Raw genomic sequence first — 13,862 nt, 5'->3', positions numbered from 1 at the left:
GCAATTCCACAGCGTTATCATTGAGTTGCAGTATTAGAGACAATCAGCAGTGTTTAAGACTGCGATTCTGCACATTCATTCATTTATCATCTCATATTCCATGATATGGGATATTTGGTTTTACAATGTATGCAACTGTATATATATATATATATATATATATAAATATATATTCACTTCTAATCAGCAATAAACATTACTCCATATGACAACACTTTTTGGTTTCTGTTATCTGTTAACACGGTTATGAAATACTGAACTCCAGGCATTTGGTTGCAACAAAATACTAAATGAAAGCCACCAAAGCCATCAGTAATCTGAATAAAAGGTCACATTTCACCAAAAAATGAAAAATAAAAACAATTTTAAGGTTTTGGTATTGGTTAAGTACATTTTCACTCCAAATTCTCAATACTGTAATGCGTCCAGAAAATCTGCCTTAAATTTTTTTTGTTCCCATTATTCTCTAAAGTTTAATTTCATTCTGCATAAAGGCAGTACAGCAAATACTATCATATACCGTTAATACTATGCATATTGTGAACACTTTCACGATTGATTGATTGATTGCATTACAGTATTAAGAATAAGATTTGCCAAAATTGCCATAAAATATCAGAAATTATTCCTTGATACAGAAGGGGCACGTTAAGTTGATGAAAAATAACATTTATAGTGTTACAAAAGATTTCTATATCAAATTTTATTCTGAATTTTGAATCCATGTTTCCACAAACAATCAGCACTGTTTTCAGCATTCACAATAATGAGAGGACATGTTTCTTACATCACTAAATCAGTATATTAGCAGGATTTCTAAAGGATCACATGCTGCTGAACACTGGAATAATGGCTGCTGAACTTTCAGCTTTATCATCGCACGAATTAAAATATGAACTGAAAAGATGAATTGCTCAAAGGCACTATTAAAGGCAATAAAAAGCCTTTAATTGACTGGGCTAAATCATTAAAATGATTAAAGGTAGATCCTACAATTTAAAAATATATATTAAAACTAGTGCTGTCAAACGATTAACCGTTTTGTTTACATAATGTGTGTGTGTACTGTGTATGTTTATAATGTATAAATAAATACACAAACATGCATGTATATATTTAAGAAATATTTTTATATTTTAAGTATATTTATATATAATATAAATTATATGAATATAAATATATACATGTAAATATTTTCAAAATGCTGTGTGTGTGTGTGTGTGTGTGTGTGTGTGTATATATATATATATATATATATATATATATATATATATATATATATATATATATAATAAATGTGCATAGTACACATACATATTATTGACAACCAATTAAACTTTCACTGCAATATATCATATGTATAAATGATTTTTATATTTTTAGTGGATGTGGAATGTAGCGTTGTGTCAGTAGAAGGCAGTGTTGCTCTGTGAGACTTCAGGACTTCTGCGTCACAGAGCTGCTGCTCTTGTGCTTTATAAAGACAAACTCTTCTCACCTATAGAGTGAGATCCTGTTCTTCCCTCGTGGAAGGAAAGCTGAAAAGTGTCACAGACATGCTGGTTGCTCAGAGAAAATCATTGGGCCACCTATCAAGATCTAAACTAGAGTTTTAAATTGAACGTTTCCTCTTTCTACAACTTCTAACTTCTCAGCATCTATATCTTATTTGCTCTGCTTTTGAAGTAACTGATATGCGCCTGCAGCACAAAACGGTTGCCAATGTGCTTTAAATGTCCCAAATGAACTGACTTTGAAAAACATGGCTGATAAAAACCAGGCCTTTGATTGTAGGTAAGAATAAATAGTTGCTAAGTGGTAGCGCTGTAAAAGATGTGTAATGCAAATGTGAAGATCAAACAAGATTAACAAGAATAATGCTGATGCACAGCGAACGCACTTGTTCTCCGGTGTCTCAAGTGTTGATTCGGATCACAAGAACGCAGCTCCTTTGATATCTTGAGTACTTACTGACAAACAATATCCAAACCTGGGCAAAATTAAGTGATTGCATGACATTTATTGCATAGAACTTAGACATTGTTCTTACAGTAAGTCGAATATTGAATTAAAAAACAAAAAAACTTGTTTGGAAACTCAATTCACTGTTTTCTAGTTGTCAAACATGAACGGAACATATCTTCAAAATAAATTACATAATGGTTGAATTGTGCCTTTAGGTTTCCAGACACTTTCTGGATCCGCTGAATGGCATTTGAATCAGATGAAAATATGATGTAGATCAATCACTATTCTGAGATGATCTCCTAAAAATGTATTACCCCTGGTTCTACCCTGAACAAATACTCTAAGCACAACACTTCTCGTGCCAACTCATTTTGGAACTGATTTACTGTCTGTGTATTGTACTCACTTCCTCTGTATGCATGAGGAATCCTCTCTTTCGCTTATGAAAGCTCTCCCACTTTCTCCCTCCCTCCTTTTTTTTCTTCATAACTGGTAATGAGACCCTCTCTGACTCCATCTTATTAGGAAACATCTATGCCGTTTGTTGTGTGTAATTAAAACAAGGAGCGAAGGGTGCTGTGATGACTCTCTTCCACTGAAGTGTGTCCCGCTGCATGCCCACAGGCTCATCTTCTCCTGAAATGGGCACTTGGAGAAGTTTCTGAAAGAATATTATTCGATCATATACTTGTTTTACTGCTGGTTCTTGATATCTCAAATTAAGGAAATAGATAAAAAGCATCAGTGTTTAATTTCAAGTTATATTTGCTATGAAAATAATGATTGTAGAGCTATTGTTTGATTTACTGGTGCTCTAATGTACTACAACATGGTTTTCTTCATGCATAGCCAATATGATTTTGACCATGGGTCTTTATTTTATTTAAAGATTAAGTAGTACAATTGTGCTGGTTGTGACATGGAAATGGGCTGGCTCATGAATATTAATTAGGTGCACAAAATGAACTTGATGAACAGGTCATTACACAAAAATGGGTTGTTTTTAACTTTGTATAGCCATGAGAAAATAAAGGCTTTTTACATTTTACTTGTCCTTGAGTGCTTGGCCTTGATTTTTACAAGTTGAACTAATCCCCATTCAAAAGAGTGGGGTGATATGAAAAATAAATACAAAAATGAATTGTTTTCATAAATGTAAGAATTCAGTCTAGAAGAGTATGTATATATACTCTTAAAAATATACTTTGAAAACATATATATATATATATTGCTAATTTCTAACTTTAAAAGTGCATTCTATGGAAGCTTGTATCCACCATGGCATTAAAATAAAATAAAAAGGTAATTGCAACTTTTTATCTAACAATTCTCTCATAATTCTGAGGGGGGAAAATGAGGGGGGAAAGTTTATAATACGTAAACGAGATATGAACAGTTCTGCATTTCCAACAAGAGAAATCTGAACTGTTTGATATAAACTCACAATTGAGAGAAAACAGACAGAATTGAAAAAAAAAGAAACAAACTAAAATAAAGGCAGAATTGTGAGATGTAATCTAGTTTCATACATAAAAAATATATATAAAATAAAAAATAAATTCCTTTTGGTGAAGAGGTGTGTGAATAGTGTAAATGAGATTGAGACTAATCAGTAATTTTTTTATAAAAGGTTATTTATTTTTGTTCAACTTTAGTAAACATGCAGTCAAAGTACAGACTACAGTATTTCACATAAATAGCTACATAAATCACAAACAAAATATATAAAATAGCCTACTAAATTTGTATACAAAATGCACCTACAACCAGTGAGTGGGCTAAACTTTTAATTTGAGGGGATATCTGTGAAACCAAATAAAACGTGAGGTCAATGTTATACATCTAGTCAAAACTTTTTTTTTTCCTAAAATGTTTAACATGAGAGCAATGCCAAATTAAATGAAACACATTTTCAGTCTACACATTACAAAAAGAACACTTCAAATCAATATCACTTTTAAATTGAAAGACTTTAATTGCTGTATTTTGCGGTTGTCAACTATGATGACGTTCCTCACGTTGATTCATTAACGGATTTGCTGGCTGCCTCTGGATATGCTCTCATGGAGAATATTTATTTATATAGAATATTTTATTTCAGATTAACTAGAAACAATGTTTAATTTATAAAGTTTTATTTTGAAATGTAAGTCAGTTTAATAATTAGCTGAATCCACAGCAAAGTCTTTGCGAAAGGATACCCCGCCCCATTTTGGAGTTCACGCCCCACTTGCCCATTTTGGAGATCTCCAGTCTGCACCTACTTGGAGGATATGGCTAGCATGCCATTGTAGCATCGTCGATTGTAGCAAGGTTTGAAACTACGTTATTTAAAGCTGAATATTTTTATTTACCTATTTTTATTTAATATTTTTTTTTACCTTTACTGCATACCGACGGTGCTAAGAGTTAATGTTAAAGAAATCCTGAGCAGTGACGCACGCGTGCTATTTTGCTCGTCCTCGTCGATAGATGGCAGTGCAGGGTCTAACATCATGTTTTACAACATTACTTCGGACATCAAACGACACATGAATAACTAATGGATGCATTTTTAATAGCACATAACTATATTAACTGAAATTACACAGTAATTTGAGAGATAAATGATTCTTGCTGACTGATTCAAATGCTCACATGATTGCCAGACATTTGATTAAAATCTCATCTGCTACAAGTAAGTCGTGGGATTCTTTCTGTTGGACAGTGCACACATAGATCAGTAATTGACTAACAAGCTGGTCTAGTGGTCATGGATTTTTCTCTGATCTGCCTCAGAAGACCATTTTTAGACTTTTTAAAATGTATTTTAATGATCCAAAATTGCACAATACATTGCTTTTTGTTTAACTAGATCGAACAGTGAGCCGTGGTAAAGCAATTAAATTGGAATACATTGGAAATGGCCACTGTTGCTTTCCACCACAGTTGACAACCACAATTAAATACTCAGCTATAAACATTAAAAATGACAAATAGCAGAAGCAGATAACCACACACTTTATGATAAATGAGCTATGTAAAGTGTAAGGACAAAATCGCTCCTACTGTAAAGTACACTACTATTCAAGTTTGGGGTCAATAAGATTGATTGATTATTAATTTTAAGGGTATTAAGTTCCCTAATTCAATTGTATTTCGATTAAAAATACAGGTCAAACAGCAATATTGTGAAATATTATTACAATTTAAAAGTAAAATTTATTTTTGCTGGTTTGGTGGTCAAGAAACATTTCTTTTTCTTATTAGAATTACTTTCAAATTGTGCTGCCATATCAAGCGTGGAATGACTTCTTTAGAGATTTTGTTGAGCAGAGCTTTATTTGATATAGAAATGTTTTTTAACATATAAAAATTTCTTTAATCTCTCTTTTTTTTTTACATCTTCAATGTGTCCTGGCTGAATAAAAGTATCAATTTTGATAAAAAAAAAAAAAAAAATCTCACTAACCCTAAAATTTTGAACAGTAAAGTGTTCTATTTTATTTAAAAAAGCTTTTGGAGGGAGTTTTGTCATTTAACATGTTAAGCTGATAGATAATCTAGTTAGATATAAATGATAGTCTTTCTTTATATCTTTGATCATGACCAGACAGGTAAGATGAAATGAAACGGCAGTGTTACTTGGACAAACATAGATCATCATGCTGCAACATTGCTTGTTCTGGTGAGATGTTAATTTGTCAATCTATGTGTTTTGAAGAGCTTGCCTAACTTGATGCATTAAGCCAAGATCCCAGAGAAGGATGAGCATTAATCTGTGACATGCAGTGGTCTGAAGTCAAACTAAACTCCAGCCCATCTATCTCATGAGCTCAGTGGCAGTCTCAGCCGCTGTGCCATTAATCAGTGTGTCACGTTTCATCTGGGGGCGTTGACACTCCACTCACCCAAACGGCTGATCACACACAGTGTGTTCACAATTCCTGCGGGCTAATTGCACATTTCGCAGTGGCCCAGGTCCTGGTATGGTACTATGGAAATTCACTTCCTCTCTCGCAGTCACGCCACTATTAGTTCATCATCGTCAGCTAATGAATGCAGTCTCCATTGTCTCTCAGAGTTTGATGAGATGACATGTAATTAATTGTGAGTTGTGTAATGCAGCTCAGGGGTTTTTTATGTCTGAGAGTGCTGATGTTCTTGCATTGTATAATTTCCCCTTTTTGGGGGGAACACTTCATTAAAACTCACACTCGAAGATATACATGAAAATTTAGGCTGAGGCTTAAAATCAACATCAAATCAAAAATGACCACATTTACTTGGTGGCCAAACTGTGCAGTCATCGTGGCATGTTATTGCAAAGATGTTCCTGTTTGTATTCACTGATCATGTATAATAATAATTTTCTACACCTCTGAAATGATTTCTTTTTTCAACGATTTCACCAAGCCCACTTATTTTAGCAGTGCTCTTCTCTTTCCTGATGTACATGCAAGTTGTGTTGGTGCCAGCCAAGCAGCTGCCATTGATGTGAAGAGGAATGCTAAAATGCTATTTTATTCAGGTTTTCTGGACTGGAAGCTGCGGAGTATCTGCTCTCCCATTGGTATTTGTTGCAGGTGCTTATTTGCATAAAGTAAAGCTCAACTTTGTCACATCACCAGGGCTGTGTGTCAGCATGTTGTTGGAAAGTGCCAACTCTAGTTGAAAAATGAATGATTTTGGGTCAACGTACAATTGCAAAGCACTGCCAGTGTAAACGCCAGAATAATGCACTTCTGCTTGCCATCAGCACTCAAAATTCAACACGTGTGTGCACTGCCATTAACATATATGCTCTTTTTTGATGTATGCCTTTTGATTTGAAGCCTTTGGTGCAGTGAACAGCAGTTTACAGATGTTTTAATGATACTTGTTGTAATTTGTATAGTACCTGTAACACAAATATCCTCCAGCTACGGACTACTCTCGTGCCTTCTTGCCTCAGGTTGCTGTTAACCTGATTTACACAAGTCCTGTTAGATTGAGCTAAGGGCTCTCATGGTGGGATCTTCCTATTCCTTAAGCCATCTGTCAAAGTGCCTATCGATCCCTGGCATTTGGAAATTGGGTGGGATTCTGTATTCCAGACGCAGACATTCACTTGTTTCTCTGCTTTAATGCATAAAAGTAAGAGGCTGGGATCTTTACAATGACAATGATGGAGAGCAGCTGTGATCAGCGGTTAGTTTAAATTGACAGTAGTGATTGGTGGCCTTCTCCCAGACTAAAATGAGCCTAGTTCAAAACTCAACTGTGGCAGTCCTGTTTGAGATGCATACGCATCGAAGATTATTAATGACATTCATATGTGCAGGCACTGTTCTTTCAGTCGGGAAGCACGGTTGAGACTGTTTAAAGTAGAAGCGTGTTCCTGCGTCTTCAATGGCTCTGTCCTTCATGCCAGTGCAGTCCATTGAGTTTCTGTCTGCATGAAGATGAAACGGTAATAATGACAGCTCCCATCAATATGTTGCCCTTCTGCAAGCAGTGATAGATGCATAACAATATTCAGGATAATTGAGAGCTGTTACCTGTTTGCCTTTCTTTTCAATAGATTTGAATTGTATTGCACTTGGATAAACTATTATTATTATTATTATTATTATTATTATTATTATTATTATTATTATTATTATTATTATTATTATTTTACACTACACTTTAACTCGAGGGTTAAGTTTCACAATTGAAAATTTAGCAGCAATTTTTAAACGATGAACCCTACATTCCACCTCTAGGTTAAAAAAAAAAATAAATAGTGCTACAGGTTGTCGGGGTTGCAGTTTTTGCTTTTTTGTTCTAAGAGGTACACATCTTTGTCATATGAATTCGCAAGGCAGAGTTCATCAAACTTGAACGTTGGAAGGCAACAAAATGTGAAAAATCTTTGTTTGAGTTTTTTTGTTTTCCCGCATTCACATACATATGAACTTAATTCAGTGGAACAAAAAGTGTAGTATGATATGAATGTCCCTTAAATTTTGTAGTGTAGTAATAGAACTGCCACAGCAACATTGATAGCAAAAAGATCTTTGACATGTTAGCTGACTGTTTAGTAGATTCTACAGTTAGAATTGTTGTTTTTATTTGTACTTTCTGCAGCAATGTTTATTTAAAAATATATTTAAAGCTCTTTAAGTAAGGTATTTAATGTATTATTTACAATGTAAAATGATATGCAATACTAATAACAGTAATTGTTATAAATGAACGACAGGGTAACCTTTGGTAAACAATTTCAGTGTTAAAATCCAATTGCTATTTTAAAAGAATACTTCTTATATATATATATAAGATAATCCATCCACCTTACAGGTGTAGAGTGGTTAGAGTGGCCTTTTATTGTGGCCAGCCTAAGGCACATCTGTGCAATAATCATGCTGTCTAATCAGCATCTTGATATGCCACACCTGTGAGGTGGACGGATTATCTCGGCAAAGGAGAAGTGCTCACTAACATAGATTTAGACAGATTTGTAAACAAGAGAATTTGACAAGAATTTGAGAGAAATAGGCTTTTTGTGTACATAGAAAAAAGTCTTAGGTCTTTGAGTTCAGCTCATGAAAAATGGGGGAAATCAAAAGTGTTGCTTTTATAATTTAAGTATATATATATATATATATATATATATATATATATATATATATATATATATAGTTAAAGTTTCAAGTTTGTTTTATTTATATGTTGCACCATTAAAACAGCAGCATATACAAAACCTGTTACTTTAATTCTGCTTTGACTGACAATCTTTTGTCTACAATATAAGTTCTGTATAATATAAATTGTATTGTTATATAACTTGTATCTTAACATATTTAGCCTAACTGTTGTATAAAAGCAATATCACCCTTGCAATTGTGGTGTTGGGGTGAATATTAGCACAGATATTCTGGTATTTTACTTTTGGTATTTTCACTAATAACCTCTCATGGCTAATTACTTTATATAACACTAATTTCTATTTTGAAGTAATTAGCACCCTGATGGACAACCTAGTATCATAAACTGACAGTCTTATTGAGAAAACTGCCAAATAGACTGATCGCAGCACATTGAACAATCATTAAGATGTAAGTATCACAAGCGTGATGCAATTTCAAAACACAATGTGCTGAAATGAATGGTCTGATCCGAGAAGATCACAGTGGCAATTTATCATGCCTCGAACGAACGAGGAAAAGATCCAGCAGATTGCACTTAGTTTGTGCCCAAAATAATATGCAGTGCAGGTTCATTCTTCTGTGTGCCACAAGCTTTCCATGCAATCATTGTAAGTGGGTTAATGAAAGGGAAAAATTGCCGTCCAGCTCCTAATCTTCAGGGCAGGGACTCAACATTTTTATCCCACATACTTCATGTACACTTAAGATCAGACCCCAGGCAAGAGACGGTTACTAAGCGCAGTGACATGATCAAATTCATTTTATTCCCTCTTTGAATAGACAACAAGTACTCCGGCTCATTGCTTCAATGTGAGTCTCTGACAACAGCTCAGGGAGACGTTGAGCTTCACTGAATGTAAAGCCAAAACGTTGTATATAATGTGCCACGAAGAATCGTAAACCTTAAGATTGCAGCAACAATCAAATATCCTTGGAGCTCAGTCCTGTGTCCATGGTGAGTTCTCTTGGAAAATGCTTGGTCTGTACCTTATGCTCAAAACAGTATACTGTATATGAATAAAATCTTAAGTTGCTCCAAACTGGGTCCATTGTCATCCTCACAATAGGACATCTGCCAGCTTTGCTCTTTCCCGCTACAAACACCCCTTATCTCTGAAAGAACTGCTTTTCAATACTGAACTTCTACTCACTCATTCATTCCAGCTGAAATGTTGTCTTGACCTTTCTTGCAGTCCTTTTTTTGGTTGCTTCATCAACACAGGAGAGAGATAGAGGCAAGTTCCCTGACTGCGTCGGCAGATAGTGCTTCTGCTGAGAGATGGCAAATCAACGGTGGACAGTTGGGTCGGGCTTGTGCGTTTTCAAGCAAACAACAATTTTTTCCTCCTTCCATCTGATACGAGAGCAAACAGGGACACGGCGCTGACACGCTTCAGTCCTGCAACCTTAAGCACTCCTCTGGGCCTGTTTTGGTTTCTCGTGCTCCGACAAGATTTGTTTTTTTTCCCCCTGCAAGTTCCAGTTGGAAAGGGGAAAATAGTATTAATAAAATATTAGTCATTAATCAAACATGCAGGCCTCTTCGCTAGTCCCACGTGGTTATTGTGGAGAATTTAGCGCTCCAGTGGGTTGTACGGCCTTACTTTGTTCTCTACGAATGAAGGAGCTTTAGAAATTTAAACCGAGTAATTGACTTATGCTACTCGGATTGAGCACTATAGTAATGGATGACTTAGATGCTCTCGACGCATCCAGAAAACACATTGCTTTGCGATGCAAAGTAGCATTTCCACCCTTCCGACAGACTGAGGCATGATTTATATGTGCGTGTAAGCAATAATGTCTGGAGTATGTTGAAAAACTGGCATCAGGACTGAGGAGAAGGAACCCCAGGCCCTCGTTTCTTATCACGCACCTTAGCCTCTAAAAGTGCTATTCGGGATTTGAGTGGTTCATTAACAACTAGAGGGTGAGAAACGAGTTCCACAACAGTTTCACTCAGTCGGTTGTTAGGAGCTTATTGATTTCTGAAGCTCTTTGCTCTTTTCTGCCACATGCATTGCCTTGAATCAGCATGAGCAATGAAGGCCCCTAATTCATCATTACAAATCAAATGCTCACTTACATTTGCATACACTGCCTATACTTCCCAGCGCACATGCTCCCATTCATCTCCGGCAATGACCATGGAGACTGAGTGGGAAATGTTGTAGTCTGTGGCCTTGTATAGGAAGAGGTCTTGTGAGAATTATTTACACTCTGGCAGTTATCGATAATCAGATATGAGTAGGGCTGATTTCTAAGTGTAGAATTGGTGTATTTGTTTGTGGTTGTATTGAAGAGCTGTAAGCCCGCTAATAAATTCCACTCCGTCTTGCAAACACTGGTTTGAGAATAATGTCAAAACTGAGAACCCTTCCCTGTATTAACATCTCGGTATAATGAAGTTGGGCCAGCAAATTTATAGCGGATCTCTGAAGATTGTCTCATCATAAACTAATAACGAAACAACCGCCCTGGGGTATTACTGCAGATAGGCTATAAAGCTTTCCTGTGCTAAACGCATTGATGAAACAGTGAAAATTTATTTCACGCATTTACATTTAGCAGTTTGTATCCAGCTGAGCCATTTTCTAGATCTCATTAATGTAATAAGATGTTCCAGTTGACATAATTGAGTGAATCATCAACCCCTTTTTGTCCAGAGACAATCTCCTGTAGCGTGATGACATTGTGTACCCTTAAAGTATTACATTTACTTTACATTCATGCATTCGGCAGATGTTTTTATCCAAATCCAAAGCATTTTCCCAGTATATGCATTTATTCTTTAGAGATCAAACCCATGACCTTGACTATTAGTGGCATGCAGCAGACAAGTGTTTGGTCCTGCCTAAATACTGTAAACTAGTAATACACAGTACACATAAACATACCATATTAAAATGCATATTGTGAGTTTACAATCTCCGTCAACTGTTTCATGTAATACCACAGTCATGTAGTGATACTTTTTGAAATGTAGTGTGTTTTACAATTGCTGTTCAAACAATTAGACTTAGGAAGATGTTTTTGGAAAGAAGTATATATATATATATACATACAGTACAGACCAAAAGTTTGGACACACCTTCTCATTCAAAGAGTTTTCTTTATTTTCATGACTGAAAATTGTAGATTCAAAACTGAAGGCATCAAAACTATGAATTAACACATGTGGAATTATATACATAACAAAAAAGTGTGAAACAACTGAAAATATGTCATATTTTAGGTTCTTCAAAGTAGCCACCTTTGCTTTGATTACTGCTTTGCACAATCTTGGCTTTCTCTTGATGAGCTTCAAGAGGTAGTCACCTGAAATGGTCTTCCAACAGTCTTGAAGGAGTTCTCCGAGAGATGCTTAGCACTTGTTGGCCCTTTTGCCTTCTGTCTGCGGTCCAGCTCACCCCTAAACCATCTCGATTGGGTTCAGGTCCGGTGACTGTGGAGGCCAGGTCATCTGGTGCAGCACCCCATCACTCTCCTTCTTGCTCAAATAGCCCTTGATGCGAATCTACAATTTTCATAGTCATGAAAATAAAGAAAACTCTTTGAATGAGAAAGTGTGTCCAAACTTTTGGTCTGTACTGTGTGTGTGTGTGTGTGTATATATATATATATATATATATATATATATATATATATATATATATATATATATATATATATATATATATATATATATATATATACATTACATACATATATATATATATATATATTACATATATATATATATATATATATATATATATATATATATATATATATATATATATATATATATATAAAACTGTGGTTACAATAATTATTCACAAAATCATAAAATGGATTATAAAGTGTATTATAAGATTAATCCAATTACTTTATAATACATTGTATATAAAGTCTTTAAGTAAAGTGTTACTTACCTACACTCTTAAAAATAAAGGTGCTTAAAAGGTTCTTCACAGTGATGCCACAGAACAACCATTTCTTTCTTGTGTTTTTGTAATCTGAAGAACCTTCTTCCGCCACAAAAAAACTTTTTGTAAAACCGTAAGGTTCTTTAGATGTTAAAAGTTGTTTATGGAACCATTTAGACCAAAAGGTTCTTCTATGGCAATGTGAAGCACTTTTATTTTTAAGATTGTATTTTATGCTTGAATATATTATAAAAAATTCATTTATTTCTATGATGTCAAAGCTGAATTTTCTGCATCTTTACTCCAGTCTCAATGTCACATGATCCTTCAGAAATGATCCTAATATATTGATTTGCAGATTACGAATCATCTCTTATTATGATCTACGCTGAAAACAGTAGTGCTCTGCTAAATATTTTTTTTGTGAAAACTTTTTTTTTTTGAGGATTTTTTGAGGCAGCATAATTCTGTTGTTGCTGGGTTTTTCAAATAACACAATTGTTCAGAAAATAAATGTAAAGAAATAAAATGTTTGCAGTTATAGCTTTTATGTAGTATGTTGGTCAAATATCCTTTATGAGCATTCATATTTGTATTTTTCCCTGCTAAAAAGTTAAGATCAACCTGAATTTCCATCCTGGATACAGTTTAGTGTTAATTTAGTGGAGGCTAGTGGAGACACTAACAAAACAGCAAATTCCAAACCTTGGAATAAACCTTTCACTAGCAATGCTGGTCTTTTCTGCAGTATCTTACTGTCTATTTTTCTTTCTTTTAATATGACTCTAATGCGAAGTGCTGCATTTATATAGCCCATGAATCAACAGCTTGACTCCTGCACAGTAAAGCCATGTGTGTCCCACTGCTGATAAGCTGAAATATGTGAAGTGTGCTGAAGCACTAGTGCTTGTCTCTGAGTCTGTACTGACTACTCCAGCATGCAGGCTGGATCAAATACTTATCTGCACACTTCCTTAAGCCAGATGTGCTAACTAAATCAAACATGAAGAGAATGAGACATGGACACTGGATAAATCTGCCCCACCAAGTGCGTGATCCGACTGAGCATATGTAACAAATTCTTAAAAGCTTGTTGAACAGGTAAAGAGTGTGTGTCCATGTCTGTTAGTTTGCATCTGTATGCTAGTGGCTTTCTAAAAATTGGCAAAATAAACCTTTGGCATATGTGAGTTTTTTTTTTTTTTGTTGTCCTCCTAGAAATGGGCTATACTAATAACAGTTAAAGGTGCCGTATCATGAAAATCAGACTTTTTTCCACGTTTAAGCATTATAATCGGGTCTCCAATTCATCTACCAACCCAGAAAACATTAA

The 13,862-nt window shown here is 34.9% G+C and overlaps 1 long non-coding RNA gene across 1 annotated transcript in view; it reads left to right on the top strand.

The window, feature by feature from the left end:
• Window positions 1-4,018: 4,018 nt before the first annotated feature.
• Window positions 4,019-13,862, top strand: part of LOC113049763 (uncharacterized) — a 70,953-nt gene continuing 61,109 nt past the window's right edge. Inside the window, exon 1 of the long non-coding RNA XR_003276644.1 lies at window positions 4,019-4,281. This is a non-coding gene — a long non-coding RNA (uncharacterized LOC113049763). The remainder of the gene's footprint in view (window positions 4,282-13,862) is intronic.

The sequence above is a fragment of the Carassius auratus genome, chromosome 30 (genome assembly GCF_003368295.1).
Source record: "Carassius auratus strain Wakin chromosome 30, ASM336829v1, whole genome shotgun sequence".
Classification (NCBI taxonomy): Eukaryota; Metazoa; Chordata; class Actinopteri; order Cypriniformes; family Cyprinidae; genus Carassius; species Carassius auratus.
This window is presented reverse-complemented; position numbering and strand designations above follow the sequence as displayed.